The 19,796-nt window shown below is 45.4% G+C and overlaps 1 long non-coding RNA gene across 1 annotated transcript in view; it reads left to right on the top strand.

The window, feature by feature from the left end:
• The window catches only part of LOC123384901, a 35,722-nt gene extending 16,174 nt beyond the window's left edge, over nucleotides 1-19,548 (top strand). Inside the window, exons 3-4 of the long non-coding RNA XR_006596634.1 lie at nucleotides 16,515-16,679; nucleotides 19,346-19,548. This is a non-coding gene — a long non-coding RNA (uncharacterized LOC123384901). The remainder of the gene's footprint in view (nucleotides 1-16,514; nucleotides 16,680-19,345) is intronic.
• Nucleotides 19,549-19,796: the final 248 nt, after the last annotated feature.

Genomic DNA, 19,796 nt, shown 5'->3' with positions numbered 1-19,796 from the left:
GATCGAGCTGATTATTCAACCCTGAGTCTGGACGACCTCTGGATTGCCGATTGTTTCCTTTGCGCGTCTTTCCACCATGAGGCATTGTCTCCCAAGAGGGGCACAAACAGAAGGGACAGTGAGATTGGGGATCAAGGGAAGAGACGTGAGCTGCTGAAGGGCCAGAGGAGATGTGATGTAGATGGAATACGGGACTGCTACCAAGTTCTTAACACTGTTCTCCCCCCACGGCCCGGAGGTGGCCACACGTCCCCCGTGGCACCGAGGCTCCTCAAGCAGAGAGGTGGACACTCTGGGCGACATTGGGGAGCCTCCCAAAGTCCTCTTGAGACCTCTCACGGCCTCACTGGGGACAGTCTAGGCACCATAGCAAGGGAGACAGGCCAATCAGGGAAGGGGGTAGGAGCAGAGATAGGTATTTCTCTCTCTACCCCTCTCTGGAGGACATCTCTAGACTCAAACTTGTAAGAACTATTCCAAGAAGGCCAGCTTTATGTTGCAAGGATTTAGATCCACTGTTAGCCTGCCCTTCAAAGTTGGCTGTGACTTTGGGACACAGATGCTTCCCCATTGGCCGCCAGAGAGGGCAGGGCTGGGAGCCAACTTCTCGCTGGATGTTCGAGACCTGTAGACATCCCAGTTTTGTTGCTGTAATTGCTCCTTGCTTTCGGGAGATCGGAGTTGCTAAGAGGTGGGATCGGAGTTGCTAAGAGGTGGGATTAGAGCTTCCAGATACGGTGGCGTGGGAGTGAGGCAGGGGCCTGTCGCTGAGAGCCGCTGTCTGTCCATGCTGAGACCCAGGCTGCTTTCCGTGGATGCCCGCCCCGCGTGGGAGCCAGTGGTGGGGTGGGTGGTAAATACCTACGACGTGTGTGTCCCTGTGTGGTCGACGTGGGCAATGTGCTGTGCCCACTGCCCGAGGTGAGGATGTCAGTGTCCTCTGTCCTGTGTCTTGTTAAAGCTGTGGTCGTCGAGGCTCCTGGGGCTTGTGCACAGCTGGGAGCACGTCCAATCTGGGGACCTGCTGGGTCACTGCCTGGCACTCATGCCCCAAACACGGTCTCCAGAGCCGGGGCTGTGCATCCAGTCCCCTGGGAGCATCCTTGATGCTTATGTCTTCCCTTCCCTGTTTGTGGCTTTTGTTTGCCTTAAATTTAAGCTTGTGTAGATTCCTTACGTTTTAAAGGAAAACATGTTCTCTTTTCTGAAGGAGAAACATTTGATTTTTTCCCCCCCTTAAATTATGTAGATGGAGATATGTCTGCACTCGGTTGGTCTCATGTCTACCAAGATGTCATTACTTATAGAAGAGCCTGGGATTTTCAAGAATAGTAACATGGCAATTTGTCTTTCAAATACTGTTTTACTTATAGCAGCAATAACAGGAAATGTGTACTATTTTTCAGTGTTATAATCTGATTCACCCTTTGATATAAACAGCTTTATCTCATCTCATTGTTTATATCACATTCCTATTCCTCTGGAAAGAACAATATTTTTCCCCTGAAAAGTAATATATTCTTGTCTAAGAATGGCTTAAATAAGTAACAGATGGTCTTTGTGTGTGTATGTGTGTGTGTGTGTGTGTGTGTGTGTGTGTCCCCTACTCCCACTCATTCTCTGCATTTGAGCAGATATTAAAATCAGTATTTTACAAAACATCGCACGAGCCTGAAGTTATAGGTGTGTTTCCAGCTTGGCTTCTTTTATTTATGTGATGGTGGTGTTGCTTGGAGAGTTTTAGAATATAGGCGACTGAATACATTTATTTGTGCTTATCAAATGGAATGTGCTTGAACAAATGTGCTTTCTGGTTCCTAGTGACCCAGATTCACCAGGGGAAAGACGAACTGGAACGTTCAGTGGTGCCTTGTGACCGTGGCCATGCAACAGAGATCCCTGGGCACCAGGTCCTTGCCATACGACTTATTTATATCTCTGTTCGAATGTTAAAGTTGGTTCCGGTACCAGGAGCGAATTTTTCTGGTCAACACAAAGTTTTGTTCCTTGACTCTGCTCAGGGGAAAGACATGACATTAGAAGCCAGTTTTCTATCATTGCCTCGCTAGCACGCTGAGTTCAGGCAAGTCCCGGGACCACCTCATGCTTGTTTTTCTATCCATAGACTGCAGAAAGCTTACCTACTGCAAAGGATGTTGTGGCTGTAACATGAATTAATAGCTATGAAGATGCTGTAAAAAGTCAGAAGCATTTTAGGTCCCAAATATCATGTTTTAGACATTCAAGTCAAGTTACACATGTTTCATGTAAACTCTTTATCTATAACTCTGTGGTTGATAGGTCATAGGTTGATATGGTCAAATGACCTTTCCAAGGTATATTTTCTGTGCAATGGGGGTTTCAAGGAAGGAAACACACACATATGTAAGGTCATCACTGCAGACTTCTATAAGATGTCAGCCTAGAGCAAGGATTGGAGACAGTTGATTTCTGGTTCAGATGCACACTCTAGGGTCTTTGGGTCTAGCAGGTGCTTAAATGTATATTGAACGAAAATATGAGTATTGTGGTAGATAAGCTGTCCTTAGTTCTTCTATGAAAATCTTTGAATTTCAAAGGTGATACAGTTTTGTGCTCTCCAATTACTCATTCTTATCATCATTGAAATTCTTTTTTTTCCTTACCGGGTAGAAAGTTGAGGTGTGATCCCTCTTGTTGGTATCTTCTCCTTGTCCCCTTGTTTTGTGGTCTGAAAAGCACGTGTTTTCATGTCATGACAAAGTTTGCACATGATGATTGGAGACAGTCCGGAAAAATAAAGACATACGAAAAGGAAATAGCCACCCGTTTTCCCATATGTATCATAGGGACAGATCTCCAACGTATACTGGTAGTGTCTAGCAAAACCAAATCATGTAACAATATTTTATGTAACAATATTTATATGACAGCAATTACGTAAGGAAAATATATGTGTGCACACAGATGACTGTGTTTCTATATGGGTATATCCATGGATATGAGTGACAAATAAAGATGGAAAGGCTAATTTATTTTATTTTTAGTTTTTAATGTTTATTTATTTTGAGAGAGAGAGAGAGAGAGAGAGAGAGAGAGAGAGAGAGAGAGAATCCCCAGCAGGCTCCCTGCTGTCAGCACAGAGCCAGATGTGGGGCTCGAACTCATGAACCGTGAGACCATGACCTGAGGCAAAATTAAGAGTCGGATGCTTAATGGACTGAGCCACCCAGTCACCCCTAGAAAGGCTATTTTAAAGGCACAGATTATGTCTGGAGAGCCAGTGGACAGGAGAAGTTCAGAGAGAGAAATCTTTGTGGGCAGGGATGTTTGGGAGCAGTTTCATGGAAAAGGTTGGATTTGGGCAGAGCTTGAAGGATGGGTACAGTCTGATAAAGAGAAAGTTCGGGAAGCAGACCCCTGGTGAGGCACCGCACCTGGACAGAGGTGTGGAGGTGTGGTGTGAGGCATCGGTGTGGTGGTCGAGGGCGTATGACGAGTCTGATCCCTCCCTGCGTGGATGACACAGAGCGAGCTTGGAAAGCAAGATCAGGGAGACTGGGCACTGGAAACTTCTAAGCAGGCTATCAGAATGAAGAACGAGGATCGTATGAAGACCAGTCAGGTGGTGTTTGAAGTAGAACGAGCCGGAGCGGGGAGAGCCCCGAGACGGTGGCAGGACTGGGAAGGGACAGGGAAAGCCCAGGTATGCGGTGACCGATCTCAGCAGGAGGAGGACGCCACTGCAGGTAGGTGGAATAGAGAAGAGGAAGACGCCCTGAAAAGTCACAGGACTTGGTGCCTGATGAGATGCTGTCAGCCACACAGGAGAGGAAGAAGGTAAGGTAACAGTGACAAAGGTCACAACCTAAGTGACGGGCCTATTGACAGAAGTAGGAAGGACAGGCGCCGTGTTCTGTAACAAAAAGCCTGATTATCCTATTTCTCACTGGCAAAGATCCGAATGTCAGGAGTTGGTACGGGGCTTCAATTGTCAAGATTTCAGGCTGCTAGCTCTCGGAAGTGTGATACAAAATGCTGTGATGTGGTACGTTGCCGCAAATTAGGTTATCGATTTGGTATTGTCGAGAAATAGAACATCTCAGAAACAGGCAGGCTGCTGGAAACGATACCCCACGGGCAGGTGTGGGTGCAACCGCGCGATTTCCTAGCGCGGGAACTCACGAAGAGCGGACAGCGTTGACCCCGGCACAAATAACATCGAAAGCAACGCTTTCCTTTGCGAAGCCCGCTAGCTAGCAAATCGGTGTCCACCTGCCAGCCTCACCCTGCCCCGTGCAGGGATGATGCACGTGGCAGTTCCGAGTGCCATATGGAGACAAAGAAGGCCCTCTCTGTCCTCCTGGCAACGGGTTTCACAGGTAGACAAGAAGATCTCCATTTACTTTGCACTCAGGAACAGGAGGTTGTGACTAGAGGCTGTGATGTGCAGACTCAGGACAAAAGGGCAGCACCGGCGAGAGGGAGGCGGGGGGTGACCCAAAGGCGAGTTCTGGAAATGTGCTTACTGGTGTCCTGGGGTGCTCCTTCCTTTTATTGCTCACCGGCCACGAGCGTCTGCAGACTAACACAGCTGTCCCTTCGTGGGAGGACTTGTGTTTGAGAATCTGGTGGGAGTTTGTGTTTTCCAGGCTATTTCCTTGGTGTGTGGCCTTTTGTGTTGTTCTATCATTTATTTAGCTGGGATTGTGGCAACGAAATATCTTTCGCTCATAAAATTAGTATACGCCATGGCAAAGATACAAACTTAACATATTTAAATATTTAAAATATATTTAGTGTTTAAATAATTAAATATATTTATTTTATTTTAAATATATTAAACATAGTACCAGGTTTAGCTTTAAAACACCTTAATAAAACCGTATGTTAGCACAGCTACGATCGCAAGAACTAATACATTTGTACAGTAAGAAGAACTAATACATGTATTACTATTATATCATCTTTACGTAACCTTGTTCTTGGCCCTTTAAGAATGATGCTTAAAGTCATTAAGAAGCAAATCAGTTTCCTATCTTTGATATTAACCGGCCTTTCTGGCATTGCGAGTACAAGCAGGTTAAGGACAAATCAGTTCCCTATCTTTTGATATTAATTGGTATTTCTGGCATTGGGAGTACAGGTAGGCAAGGGATCCGTCTCTGTTGTTAAAGTGAAGTTCGCCTGTTTTCTTAGCGTTTGAATCCTTTTTATCGGGTACCAGAAAGCGTGTGGTTTTGTTATCAACCCGTTCTGCCATTTCATCTAGACGCGATGGTGATTTTCTGCCACTATACCTGCAACGGCCATAAATGACGACCGTGACGCCCTGTTGTGGCCCCTGGCTCAGAAGCCAACGCTGCCCAGAGCCTGAGCTGTCACGTGCTGGGTTCCGAGGCACGGAGGGGGCTCCAGACAGGGCTCTGCCCCCCGCTCTCCCCCTAAAAGCTGCTCTCAGTAGAGCTTTTTTTTCGTTTTGTGTTTTTGTATCCAGATCAAGTTCAATCTCAGTTGGTGGCTTGAGGAAATGCCAAAGCTCTTCTGTTCTGCTGAAACTGGGCCGTGAACTCGGACGCCACAGAGAGACTGCGCGTGCGTGGGGGTGTGGTGCACGGCCTGCAGGTGGGCCACAGCCACGCAGTGGGGATGGGTGCCCTGGGCGTGAGGGAGTCGCTCCCTTTTTCAGAACTGGCCTTTCTTCTTCCTGGTTGCCCTTGAGTGGCCTGGGAGAGGCCTGAGGAACTGACTTGTCAGCGTGGCCCCCCTGCAGGTCACAGGTTTGGAAGAGAGTGCAAAAGAGGGCACTCTTTTGCGTGTGTGACAGCCCTCACACACGCCTTCCTCTGAGGCCGCCGCGTCCTGTGCTTTTAAGAAAAGACCCTTGGCTTCCGACGTCAGCCAGGAGAGAGCGAACGGACCCCATCGCGTACTCACTGATTTTCCACCGGCCAGTCTATGTGCCGCTCCGGCTGAAGACATTCTCCGCGGAACAGACGCCGAGGCCCCGGAATCCAGACAACTGGGTGATGTGCGAAAAACCAAAAATCTTCTCGAACAAAAACATTTCGGATGTGACAAACAGCAGCAGTTGCAGAAAGTTTCAAGGTTGTCATCGACCATTTGCTCAACTCTTACAAAGATGTTCAGGCGTCGTGCTGTATACAATCTGTCGCCATTGTCTATTTCTGGAAAAACCAGTCTAAGAGGATTAATGTACATTTGCTTTAATTACATATTAAACCATCTAAAAGTATAAAGGATTAATACCTAGACTCTAAATAGATATTCTTAGAAGGTAAACTCAAATGAATCCAATTAATCCAAAGATTCTAACCTAGAGTTATCACAGCTAATGGAATATGTATTTGGCCTACACAGCAATTTATCAGGAGGTAGAACCACCATTAAATTCACTAATAGCTTTAGTTTTAAGCTACAAATTAAATGTATTCAAACTAATTAGGTATACGGCCTTTTCTTTTATTCATATTTTTTGTTGTTGATTACTAATTTTTCATCCTAAGGATCAAAATAATAGCATCACTCCTTCGCAATGCTTTCCTTCTGTTAAATAAACAATTTTCTGGTGTTATCTCAAACAACTATAATCTCCTCGCTTTTAGTGCTCTTTCCCAAATAAACGCAGGAAAGTCTCCTGTGTCCCTACGTGTTGAGAAGGGACTGTGTAATCCCTCAGAATGTTCACTTTGGCCATCACCGCCCAGGCATTTTGCTGTTCATCTTTCTTAAGAAAACAAGTCTTTCCTCTTGAAAGCTTGGGGCTTTAAAAATAACAACTACAAAGTGTTTTTATGTGGTAAATGCTCATCACAAATTATTTTTTTTTGCCGAGTCCTACTGTGTCTCATCTTGAAGAACGGGAGGGGGGTGGTTGGCTCTGTGATCCGCCCATCCAGGGTCCGGTCATTTGCACTAAATTAACACTTCCTGGGGAGATTTGACTAATTCTCTACCAGATGACCCAGTTACTATGGCTATTCTTAAAAAAAAACAAGCCTCTCATGGGAAACACACCCCCGCTGGGCTGAAGCAGGAAGAAAAAGCTAAACTCTGTTTCAAATCTGGACCCTTTGACCCGTGAACTCACAGCCCTCTTCCTGTAGGTTCTCTGAAAGCCCTAATGACCGAGATGTGACTCCCTCTGCAACGTATGAGCCCAAGCAGACGGAGGCCGGTTTTCAAGAAGCTGTTCTAGGATTATGCGATTACCAAGAAACCAAGAGAAATCCTACTATGGGACGTAAGGAAGTTTCATATGATTATGGCCAGTGATTCAACTATTCCTGTCCAAATTCTTCAGCTCTTTGAAATAGGATGACTTTGGCAGGGATCTTCTCGCAACTAAGACTCACTGAAACAAGAGAAAGGGTAAGCTGCAAGGGTGTGCACAAAGGCACGTGAACACCTACATGTACACAAGCCACATAGCCCTATGCACCTGGGCTTTTGTTTGCCCCCCACCTGCTTTTCTTTACTGTTTTGGAGGCTGTGGAATTCTGGGCCAAGTGATGATTTGGTCTCCAACTGGTAAAAAGTCTAGTGACTAGACTAGAGAGAGTGAAGATCATACTTGAGAGGGTGTGCTGGGGCCCCAAGTATGTGTTGCCTTGGGAACAAGTTTTTCTTCACTCAGCCAATTGATAATGTCTCGAGGTTACCTCGGCTTCGACGGGGAAACATCCACTCTCTTACCTGGGCCTTGCACTGAGGCAGGGACCAGTCTAGCACTCCCTGGGACAAGCTGGGAGCCCTGGGGGTACAATAGCATTCAAATCTCCACTCAAAAAAAAAAAAAAAAAGAAAGAAAGAAAGAAAAGAAGAAAAATAGCTAACCAAACCGCTGAAATGGATGCTTATTGTTGCTCTAAACTGCGTAAGGAAGACATTTTAAGCAGATCATGAAGCCCATAAAAAAAATTGATCAAGTTGACTCCAAGGAAAATTTAAATTCCATGCGAAAAAACTACGAAAGGTCGAAATACAAAAGAAGAACTGGAAACAAATACTGAAACGTCATTGAGAACAATTACTATTTGTGATATGCAAAGAGGTTTAAATGTCTGCAATCAAACATGCCCACAGAAAAATGGATAAATCATAGAAGCGCATATTTCATACACTAAGAAGAATATCCAATATAAAATATGCTAAGTTTCAGAAAAATCAAATCCATACAAAAGACATATTTTGACTTGGAAAGACAGATGCGAATGTATAAATTTGATCACTCTCTACCGTGGCGGTGGTGGGGGGCAGGTTGGGGAAACAGGCAGTCTCATATGTTATTGATAGATGTGCAAATTAATATAAGTCTGCTGAAGAATAATTTGGCAATATCTATTATAATTTAAAATAGTCCCAGCTCTGAATGATTCTAGTGGTTCCAATTTTAGGAATGATCCTATACAAGCTCTGGTACGACCGCATAAACAAGACTATCTAAATCGCAGGAATTGTTTGTAATGATAAAGCATTCGAGTCGATCCAAACGCCTGTTATTGTGTAAAAAAATGTAAATACTTACATTGGGATGTTATACAGTCATCTGTAAAAGATACAGAGCTCCGTACACTGATGTGAAAAGGACTTAAGAGGAAGCAGTAAGGGGGTGAGATCGGCTGGACGCGTGTCATGAGCCCCAGACTCTCTTGTTTTTGTCCCTGCTGTTCCCCGAAGGGCCCTGAGCGTCCAAGTGCCCTTCACATCTCGTTTTCTTTTGCTTTAGATCCGAGCTCGATTCTTTCCTGGACTCCAGAACATTTCTGGTCACTTTGTAGACAAGGGACCAGGCTAGCTAGTATAATAATCATTTAAACCTCTTCCAGGGAAGGTGGAAATGGATGTTAATACTTAAAATATTACTCCTTTCCGGGGAATAGGTGCGCAAGGCCAAACCAAATGAGTTGATTAATTTAAAATATTTTAAGGCAAATAATGTTAATTCTTACCGGTGAAAATGCTGGGATCATTGAACGAATGGCAGAATGAGTTTGTGGGCTGGAAGGAGGTGGCGGGAAGGAGAGCCCTGCCCCTGAAATGTTTAAGACTATGCCGAGTCGCAGAGGCATCGTTGCTTGGGTTTTGTACCGTCTACTTTTCTCACTCTGCGCGATGGCCCCATTAAATAGGCACACATGGCAAATGTGTAAAATTTTATTGTTTGAGTTAATATACAGCAAAGTAGAGCTTTCGTTATTTTGGTCTATGCATTTTAGCACGGGTATAGATTGTGTAACCATCACCTGCATCACCTACAGAACAATTGCACCTCTCCCCAAACTTTCCCGAGCTACCGATTTCTTTTTTTTTTTTTTTTAACGTTTATTTATTTTTGGGACAGAGAGAGACAGAGCATGAACGGGGGAGGGGCAGAGAGAGAGGGAGACACAGAATCGGAAACAGGCTCCAGGCTCTGAGCCGTCAGCCCAGAGCCCGATGCGGGGCTCGAACTCACGGGCCGCGAGATCGTGACCTGGCTGAAGTCGGACGCTTAACCGACTGCGCCACCCAGGCGCCCCCCGAGCTACCGATTTCTAGTCACACCCACCGTCACCCCTGGCAACCACTGACCTGGGAGGTGCCATGACTATGTATTTTGTCCTTTTGAGAATGACAAGGAAGTGGAACCATGCAGCGCAAAACCCTTCTGAGACCGGCTTCTTGTACCCAACTTAATGGCTTAATGGCCTTTGCACACGTTCGTGGCTTTGAGATTCACCCAAGTTGTGTGTACCCCTGGGTCGTACCTTTTCATTGCTAAGTAGTATTCCATTGTGCGGATGCGCAAGAAGTGGTTTCCTGTTGGAGGACATCTGGATTGTTGTGAGTTGTTGACGATTATGGACAGGCCTACTGTAAACATTTGTGTTCAAGTTTCTATGTGAAAATAACTTTCAGTTTCTCTAGCATAAATACCTAGGAGTGGGGTTGCTGGATGATATGGTTCAGTGTGTGTGATTTTATAAGAAATTGGGTCTTCGGAAATGCTATTGCTTTTTGAAATTCTAGTTTCCAATTGTTTGTTGCTAGTGTATAGAAATGCAACTAAATTTTGTGTGTTGGTCTTGTACCGTACAGTCTTACAAAATTCACTTTTTCATTCTAGGAGGCTTTTTTTCTTTAATTTTTAGAAATTTTTTTAAAATTTATTTTTGAGACAGAGAGAGAGCATGAGCAGGGGAGGGGCAGAGAGAGGGGGAGACACAGAAGCCGAAGCAGGCTCCAGGCTCCGAGCTGTCATCACAGAGCCCAACGTGGGGCTCAAACTCACCGAGTTCATGAGATCATGCCCTGAGCCAAAGTTGGATGCTTAACCGACCGAGCCACCCAGGCACCCCTAGGAGGCTGTTTTTTTAAAAAAGATTCCTTTGGGCGCCTGGGTGGCTCGGTCGGTTAAGCATCTGACTTTGGCTCAGGTCATGATCTCGCGGTTTGTGAGTTCGAGCCCCACTTCGGGCTCTGTGCTGACAGCTCAGAACCTGGAGCCTGCTTCGGCTTCTGTGTCTCCTCCTCTCTCTGCCCCTCCCCTGCTCATGCTCTGTCTCTCTCTGTCTCAAAAATAAATAAAACATTTTAAAAAAATAAAAAAATTCCTTGGAACTTTTAAAAAAGACAATCGTATCATCTGCAATTAGGGAGAGTTTTTTTCATTCCTTTAGAATCTGTATGCTTTGTAGTTCTTTTTCTTATGTTATTGGGCTGAGTAGGCCCTCCAGGATGATGTTGAGTGGAGTAGTGAGAGAATGCACCCTTGACTTGTCCCCAGTCTTACGGGGAAAATAGTTGGTCTTTCATCATCAAGTACAGTTTTAACTAAAGTTGTTCCTGATTGTTTACTTGCTCTGGTTGTTGTCTTTTATCAGACATTCCCTTGTATTTCTAGTTTACTAAGAGGTTTTCTTTTTCTTTTTTCCCTGTGTTTAAATTATGAATGGTTGTTGAATTTTGTCAAAATTTTTTTCTCCATCAATCGATATAATCATGTGGGGTGTGTGTGTGTGTGTGTGTGTGTGTTTAGACTTTTAATACAGTGTAGGTTATACTGATTGAGTTTCAGATATTGAACCAACTTTGCATTCTTGAGATAAACCACAGTTGGTTGTAGTATTATTGTTTCCATATATTGCTGTGTTTGATTTGGTAATTGTTAATCCCTTTGTTAATGAGGGGTAGTGTGGTTTTCTCTCCTTGTAATATTTTTGTCTGGTTTGGGTGTCAGGGCAAGGCTGGTCTGTTGGACTGTTTCCAGGTTTGGCTATTACAAATAGTCTTTCTACGAAAGGTTTTTGTATGTGCATCTGGGGTACATATGTATGAGTTTCTCTTGGGTACAGAGTCAGAGTATCATTGCTACTCCATAGGATTGTCTTACTTTTTCTAATCATAGTAAAAACAAGGAAAAAGAAAAGAAAGATCTGATCTGCCCCAAAAGAGCGCAGGGTATATTATTTAAAGTCTAAAACCAGTAAAAGTATTCTACGGCAACAGAGGTCAGGATGGTGTTAATCTTTGGAAAGGAGGGTGTTCGCGATATTCTATGTGTTGGTCTCGTGGCATTTGCATAGATGTGGTTTTGCTTTGTGAAAATCCATTGGGCTGCACGCTTGCGATTCGTGTGCTTTTCATTAGGTTGGTTACACTTTAATAAAGAAGTTTATTTAAAGAATCAACAACAATCTACACTCAGTGTCAAGAAGCTGTTTATATGTTAAGTTTTCACATTCGTAAACTGGAAAAGGTAGTGGTACCTGCTTCATTGTTCTTTCGTGATGGTTAGAAAAGAAAATGTCTGTAAAGCGCTAAGCCCGATGGTTGACATACAGAAAAGTACCGAAGAGGTAATGGACACTATTGTTATCTTTATTTGGTAGGACCTTATGGTACCAACCTGGAGAAAAATCACTGAAACACACGTACTGAAACTCTATTATGGAACACTCAGTACATGATACGGTCAAAAGCAAAGTGCCGTGGGATGTCAGACACCCTGGTTTTAGGTGAAATGACTCCACTTCAATGGAATTGAAAAAAAAAACTACATTCTGCGGGACAGTATTTTTTTTTCAAGTGTTTTGTGAAAAAGTGCCTCCTGGTCAAAAAACATGGGAAAGCATATCTACTGTAGTCCCCCTGTTGTAGCTTGCTCGACAAGCTACTGGGTGGCTCGAACAACAGTTTCTTTATTGTCTCAAGAGTGCCAGGGGCTGGAAGTGTAAGATCAAGGGGTCGGGAGTGTTGGTTTCCTTTCAGGGCTGTGAGGGAAGGATCCATTTGAGCCCTCTCTCTTTGGCTGGTCGATGGCCCTCTTCATGGTCCTACGGTGTTCTCCCTCCATGGGTGTCTGTGTCCAAATTTCTCCTTTTTATAAGGACAGCAGCCATATTAGATTATGACCCATTCCAATCACCTCATCTTAACTAATTACACCGGCAATGGCCTTGTTGACAAAACAAAACAGGTTACAATGTGAGGTCCTGGGAGGTAGGATTTCAACATGTGACTTTGGGAGGGAGGATATAATTCAACCCTCACGCACGCTTACCCTGAGAGCCCCAGTGTATGGATTCACAAAATAATTGGAAAAATTCCGTCCTCGTTCTGTCCTCAATCGCTCCGCCACGTGCATCGGTACTGTTGATGTCCTGCCAATGTCTGTTCTACCTTTCTTCCTTTGGAAGAAAACCACACTCTCGTCCAGGAGGCTAACACGCTTACAAGTCCACACTCGCGTTAGCCGGAGGTGAACATGTGATCCAGTTCTGGCCAACGCGATTTAAGTGGGAGTCTTCTGAGTAAAATTTTTGGTTATACTGAGAGCTAGCAAGAGAATTTGCCCTTCACCCATCTGCCTGGAACAGAGTCCCGAGGCCGGGAAGTGGAGTAATCACCTTGGACCGTGAAGGTCAAGGGCCTCCCTGGAAGGATGAGGCAGGAAAGTGCCTGACTCACCCGGCCAGTGGCTGGCCCAGCCCGGGTTGGTGTCACGTGAGAGAACTGTCCCCCTTTCCTCGTGCTCCTGCAACCTGATTCTGTTCCATGTGGCCGAAGGCAACATCCTGGAGACACCATACACGCGTCTCTCTGCACGTCCCTTAGGACCAGTGTTCTCGGCAGAGGCTGATTTAACCAGAAAGGGTCTTGTTCATCTTCTTCCTAATACTTTTTAGAGAACAATACGTCATGGTGTTCCTAATCATTTCTCTAATGAAGACACCAAAATTAAGTGACTTGTTCATTGTAAACAGTGGCAGATAGATACAGAGTCTACATGTGCTGACGTTCAGCCCTGTCGCCTTTTACCCCACTGTGGGGTCGCTTTGCATTATGTCCCTTCCTGGAATCTCAGTATCCTTACTTACAAAGTACTGGAAGAAAATGGACCCTAATTCCCCGTAGGGTTAATGTGAGCACAACACTCTGTGACACACACAAAGTTAGTAAACTCTTAAGAATAATATAAATGTAAGGGATTATTTTCTCCATCTTTATCAGTATTCCTAGTGGAAAATCAACAAATGCATGGTGACTTGAATTTCTCCTTGTTAGGCAAGAGGGAATTAGTAAAATATGTTAGCTTTTTAAAAAAAATTTTTTTTTAACCTTTATTCACTTTTGAGCAACAGAGAGAGACGAGCATGAGCAGGGGAGGGACAGCAAGGGGGACGCAGAATCCAAAGCAGCCTCCAGGCTCTGAGTTGTCACCACAGAGCCCGGCATGGGGCTCGAACCCACAAACTGTGAGATCATGACCTGAGCTGAAGTCAGAGGCTCAACCGACGGAGCCACCCCGGCATCCCTGTTAGCTTTTGATTTAAAAATATTGATGGAAAAAAATATATATGCTGATGGAAATTCTATCACGTGGCCAAGGATGCAAAAGTCAACAAGACAGAGGAACGCCTTGCCCTCATGGGTGTTACAGCCCAGAGGTGGAGATGATGTGAATCAATACTTACTGAATCGTCAGTGTGGGAAATCGTAAATTACGTTTTACGGTACGGCGTCCCTGAGACTCTTAGGCAAAGCTGAGAAGCGTGCAGGTCACGGTCTCCCCACACAACCCAGAGCCCCTTGTTGTTAACAGCTTAAGGACAATGAAAATCTCAAGGCCAAGCAATTCCAGGAAATCTAGGATGTGCTTTGACAGTTTAGAAATCGGGCTTCCCTTGTCGGAGAGGACCCGTCTGTTCTGAGAGCAGTTCCTCCAAAATGAACATTTTCTTAATGTAGGTTTACTCCCAGATAGTCACACATGTGTTTGAAAACCAGACATATCTGGGTCGACTTTTGTTGCATTTTGTCTCCCCCTCCATATTCTGTAAGTTTCTCATGATCTTCTGAGAGGTGGGTCCTGCTTGAAAACTCTGATGTTTCCTCGACTTGCCGAAAGTTCGGGTTTTTTCTTTTTTTCTTTTTTTCATACTGGAAGACTAGAATTGAAATGTATGTGATCAGGGATGATGGCATTAAGGAATTTAATGAATTACAGAAGTATTCTATTAAGGAATAAGAGATCACTCTTACAAACCGTGAATTAATTTTTATGAATTAGGTCCAAAGAGCTTAAGTAAAACACAGCTAATATTTCATGAGTAATTTCAGCCCTCTTTAATAGTACAAATCTCTAGTGTGTAATATTTAGGTAATGATTATCATAAAATAGACATCTTTTGAGGGCAATTATGTGTTCTCAATACTTCTTTATGAGGGACCTGGGAGGAGGATGTCATTACATCTGACAGTATATTTGTCTCCCCTAATGTTCATGATATTCTGACGGAGGAACAGTTATCTTACTATAGATGTGTATATTTTTGGAAGCACCGAATACTGATTCATGCCACTAAACCTGTTCAGACACGAAAGGCAGCTCCCAGCAGCCTAGCGGGGACTGTTTCTAGGCATGCAGAGTCTGTTGATGAAAACAACATGACATTTGCAGATGAAACGCCCCTGGGGGTGGGTGCCAGCCAGAGAGAGGGAGCTGGGTGGGAATGGGGAGCTGGGCTCCCGAGGGGGACAAAGTGACATCGCCTCTACAGACCAACGTGAGGATTTGGGGGCTGATGTTTTGGAGAAGATTGGAAAGGACTGAGGAAGGCCCCCAGGACAGGCAGTGAGCCACAGACCTCCATGTGTTCCTTTTTTTTTTTTTAAACTCTTCTTTTCGGACTAATTTTAACATGGAGGTTATGATAATCCCTGTCTTTGCTATAACGTTTTCAGGTGTTCACAACCCTTTTGGAATACTTTTTTTTGAACCCCCTAATATTCTGTAGGGAAAGGAATAGTCTAGTTTTCCTCATTTACGGGATTGAGAACCGAGACTCAGAATGTCATCCAGTTAGTATATCACAAAACTGTAACCCAGAACCTTAAAATAGGCGTCCAACAGCCAGTCTGTCATCAGATGACAGGACGGTATCTCAGCTACCATGTAAAGCGCTAAGCCCAATGGTTGACATACAGAAAAGTACCGTAGAGGTAATGGACACTATTGTTATCTTTATTTGGTAGGACCTTATGGTACCAACCTGGAGACCCTGAGGGGTCAGATCATAAAAGTTATTGGGTCATCTCATGGTTCAGAACTATTCTAGATTCTTCTGATGAAACTATTAAGTCCATTACCCAGGTATGAAAGAAAGAAAGAAAAAAAAAAACCACAGGAGTGAATTTGGGTTTTGTTTTGTGTTGTCTCTTGCACTTTATAATTCAGGAAAGAAGGCAGGTAGCATCTGGAAAATGAAATACTTAATCTTCTCGTCTCCATCACAGTCAGGAGGAGATTTGGAACATAGTTGTGGGCCAATGAGGTGCAGCAGTAAGTTTCTAGGGAGAACCATACTTTTCTGGTAAACAGTAGAAACCCAAGAAAGGAAAACCCTACATTCTCCACGGTTTGGATTTGACGGCTGGAGGCACGGCAGCCTTCTTGTGATTCTGAAGCTGCAGTCATCAGCAAAGGTCAAGGGAGTTAGACAGCCGACCAAGTGTAGAGTCAAGGCTAGTGGCCACTGACTTCTGCAGTGAGTCTGTTTACTGAGGTTACTCTTGGTCAGGCCTTCTGTTTTTTTTTTGTTTTGTTTTTTTGTTTTTTTTGTTTTTAATGTTTATTTATTTTTTTGAGACAGAGAGAGACAGAGCATGAGTGGGGGAGGGGCAGAGAAGGAGGGAGACACAGAATCGGGAGCAGGCTCCAGGCTCTGAGCCATCAGCCCAGAGCCTGACGCGGGGCTCGAACTCACGGACCGTGAGATCGTGACCTGAGCTGAAGTCGGACGCTCAACCGACTGAGCCACCCAGGCACCCCAGGCATTCTGTTTTTAACGGACACGTGACGTGCACAGATTTATTTCCTAAACATTCATTTCTTTGATGATAAAGTGATATGCCAGAAAGGAACGGAGAAATATCAAATAAACGGTATATATTTCAGACAGGCACTTAAAGTACTTTTCTTAACTCCAAAAAACTGTCCAGAATTCAACTCTTTTTTTCTTCTGTTTTAGATTCAAACGGATTTAATCATTTCACAGTTGCCCAGTGACCACATTGCTATTCACTGTGGTAGTGTGCCTCATTCAGTGTTTGAACCCGAATCTGCTCGTGAAGATACAAGACGGAGGCTTTTTTTCTTTTTTCTTTTAGAGAGCGAGAGAGGAAAAAAACCACAGGTGAGCAGGGGAGAGGCAGAGAGGGAGAGAGAATCCCAAGTAGGATCTGCACTGTCAGTGCAGAGCCCGATGCGGGGCTCGATCATCCTACGACCCGGGGATCATGATCTGAGCCCAAATCAGGAGTCAGATGGTCAACCAACTGAGCCACTCAGGTGCCCCCAAAATGGAGGTTTTCTGCCTTAGGGCCACCCAGTTGAAATCATATAGTTTTCATTCCTTATGTATAGTAAAAATCTGTATGCACTTTATTCGGTAACCTGCGTTTGCCACAGGTTCCTGAGCCAGGGGATACGATGAGACCCCACAGATAGGACTTGGGGTCATAAACTAGTACCCCCCGGAGGTGCACAGTGCCCCAGACCATGTCCTTCCAAAGTCCCAATTCCCTGTTTCTAGGGGTTTCCTGGGCTGTTTCACAGGGGATCTAGGGGGTTCCTGGGTGTCTGTTTCACAGCAGATCTAGGGGGTTCGTGGGTGTTTCACAGCCGATCTAAGGGGTCCCTGGGGTGTCTCACAGTGCATCCAGAGCAGTCCTTTGTGCCCTTCCCCTGACCCTCCGCTTCGTTGTAATCATGTCAGTACCTGCAGTGTTATAAAGCTCTGCCTGCAGCAGGGTCCCGGACCCTGGGAGCCTCTGTCTTTGCACAAGGCACCGTCTCCCCACCTGTGCCGCACTCCCTGGGGCCTGGGGGCCACAACCAGGCTGAATTCCAAGCCCAAGTGGGGTGATAGCCTCTGTCATCTCTACTCCAACACGAGTCCAGGCCCACCCCGGGAGCTACTTGGCATTTAGAACAACGCCTGCAAATAATAAAGAGCACATGAGATTTAGAATGCTTTTTCAAATACATTTTTTAATGTTTATTTATTTTGAGAGTGGGGAGGGGCAGAGAGAGGGAGACAGAGAATCCCAAGCAGGCTCCGCGCTGCCCAGCATAGGGCATAGGAGATCATGACCTGAGCCGAAATCAAGAGTTTGATGCTTAACATCCTTAATGGACTGAGCCACCCAGGCGCAATTGTTCACGGCTGAACTGAAGTCCACACTTATCAAACACAAATACTACATCCTGGGTTTATATCGCTTCGCGGTTATAGGTGTCAAATGCTGTATTTATCCCTCTCTAAGTGTTCACGTTGAATGACAGGATTGGAGTAGCTCAAACTGTTATTTATACCATTTTCGTTCTCATGGTTTATGCCAAAGCTCCTGTTTAAATGCCAGAATATTTAGAAACTCAGGGACTGGGGATATGGGCTGCCTCTGCAGTGAGCTCCAACTGTCCCAAATTCTTAGGAAGTTACTCCAGAACCTTCTGTGTGGTACTTGTTTTCTGCGTACCAGGACTGTATAACTGGGGGTTCTCGGACCCTTTGTTTGTTAAAGGATGAGTCATAAAATGTGCTAATTTGAAGCTTACACGTTTTACTAAAACTCAACGGTGGCTACAGTAATCGCTTAGAACTTGGGGAACAAAAGGTTTCTTTCTGGGAGGAACATTCTCATTGCCAACATTGTTTAGCTTTGCACGGTGATAACTGAAAACAGACGTTAAGTTGGTTTTATTATTGTTTTCACATTCGCTAGAGATAATACATCTTCTGCGCCCTGCAGGGGAGGGGAGGGGAGGGGCAGGGAGAGACAGCCAGCCACTTTGCCCCTAGGCAAGTCAGTCAGCCCGAGGTCAAGGCCGCGTGAGCAGTGGAGAGAGAAAAGAGTGTGGTTTTCCCAGGATTTTGTTGGGCATCTGAGAACATTGGTTCTGTCTTGCAGCCTTGTCTGTGACAGCCTATCTTCCTTATTGGTTAAGCAGCATGAAGTCAGGGTGTTTGGGACCTTTGAGCCCAAACCATCCAACAGGATGAGGCCGGGCGTGCTGGCCCTGCCTCTCTCACCCCTGCCCAGCTCTCCCGGCTCCCGTCTGTCCCTGCTGGGTGCATGCGGGTCAGCACTATAGACAAAGCACAGGGCTCTCTTGCCCTCTGCCTCCCTGTGGGGGTTAGCGTGGGAGCACGGTGTGATTTGGGAGGCGAGTTGGGGAGGAACTTCCTCCCTTTGCAGTCCTGATGCCCCAGTCTCCAGGGCCCCAGCTCCTGCCCCGGAGCATTAACATTGAGGTCTTGCTCAGCTCTGCTGACACCATCCCCTCCCCTTTCTTCCGGCCTGGGGTGGGGGCCTCCCGCACTGTGTAGGCCCCAGGGTGTTTGGGCATCCCCGGAGGTCACCCGTAACCCAGCCCACACCTTCCAAACAATTCCCCCATTCAATGTGTTTCACCCACACCTTCCTCTTCTGTTGCGGGAACCCTGCCTGATGCTCCTTTCAGTGGGCTTTTATCATGTTCAAAGACCCTAATTAGAATCCTAATAGTTTTCTAAGTCTCTGTGACTTTCAACCTGAAGTCCGATTCCTGGAGAACTTTAGCTTTTCTCTGACTTCATTCTAAATTCTCTCCGACAGCTTGTCACCCATTTCTGCTATAGGTCCTTCCCTCTACCATCTCCGAAATGACCCTCTTTTGGCAGTCTGGTTCTGGGGGTGGGGTGGGGGGTGGTTGGGAACACGGAAGAGACAAGGCACCTAGAAAGTGTTAGAGTTCTTTCGTCTTCGTCCAAATAAAAGTAACTTTTTTGTTGCTGCTTTTCTCGAACACTCTCTCTAGACCTTCCCATGGAGCCCCAGTCTTGCCCGGGAAGAGGCTGGACACTGGAATCAAACTGTGGACACGGGGGTGTGCCAGTGGCCAGAGCTGGGGGAGCTGCTTAAAAACATCTTCTTTGGGGCGCCTGGGTGGCGCAGTCGGTTCAGCGTCCGACTTCAGCCAGGTCATGATCTCATGGTCCATGAGTTCGAGCCCCGCGTCAGGCTCTGGGCTGACGGCTCAGAGCCTGGAGCCTGTTTCCGATTCTGTGTCTCCCTCTCTCTCTGCCCCTCCCCCGTTCATGCTCTGTCTCTCTCTGTCCCCAAAATAAATAAAAATGTTGAAAAAAAAATAAAAAAAAAACATCTTCTTTGACTTACTGTTAGTCGACCCTTGGGCCCCGTAACCCTGTAGACGCGGACAGTCCTTTTCTTGTTGGCCTCCGGGTTTTTCTTTTCTGGGGCTTACTCCA

This window comes from Felis catus, chromosome A1 (assembly GCF_018350175.1).
Source record: "Felis catus isolate Fca126 chromosome A1, F.catus_Fca126_mat1.0, whole genome shotgun sequence".
NCBI lineage: Eukaryota > Metazoa > Chordata > Mammalia > Carnivora > Felidae > Felis > Felis catus.
Note: the sequence above shows the minus strand (reverse complement) of the source record. Positions and strands in the feature narration are given on the sequence as shown.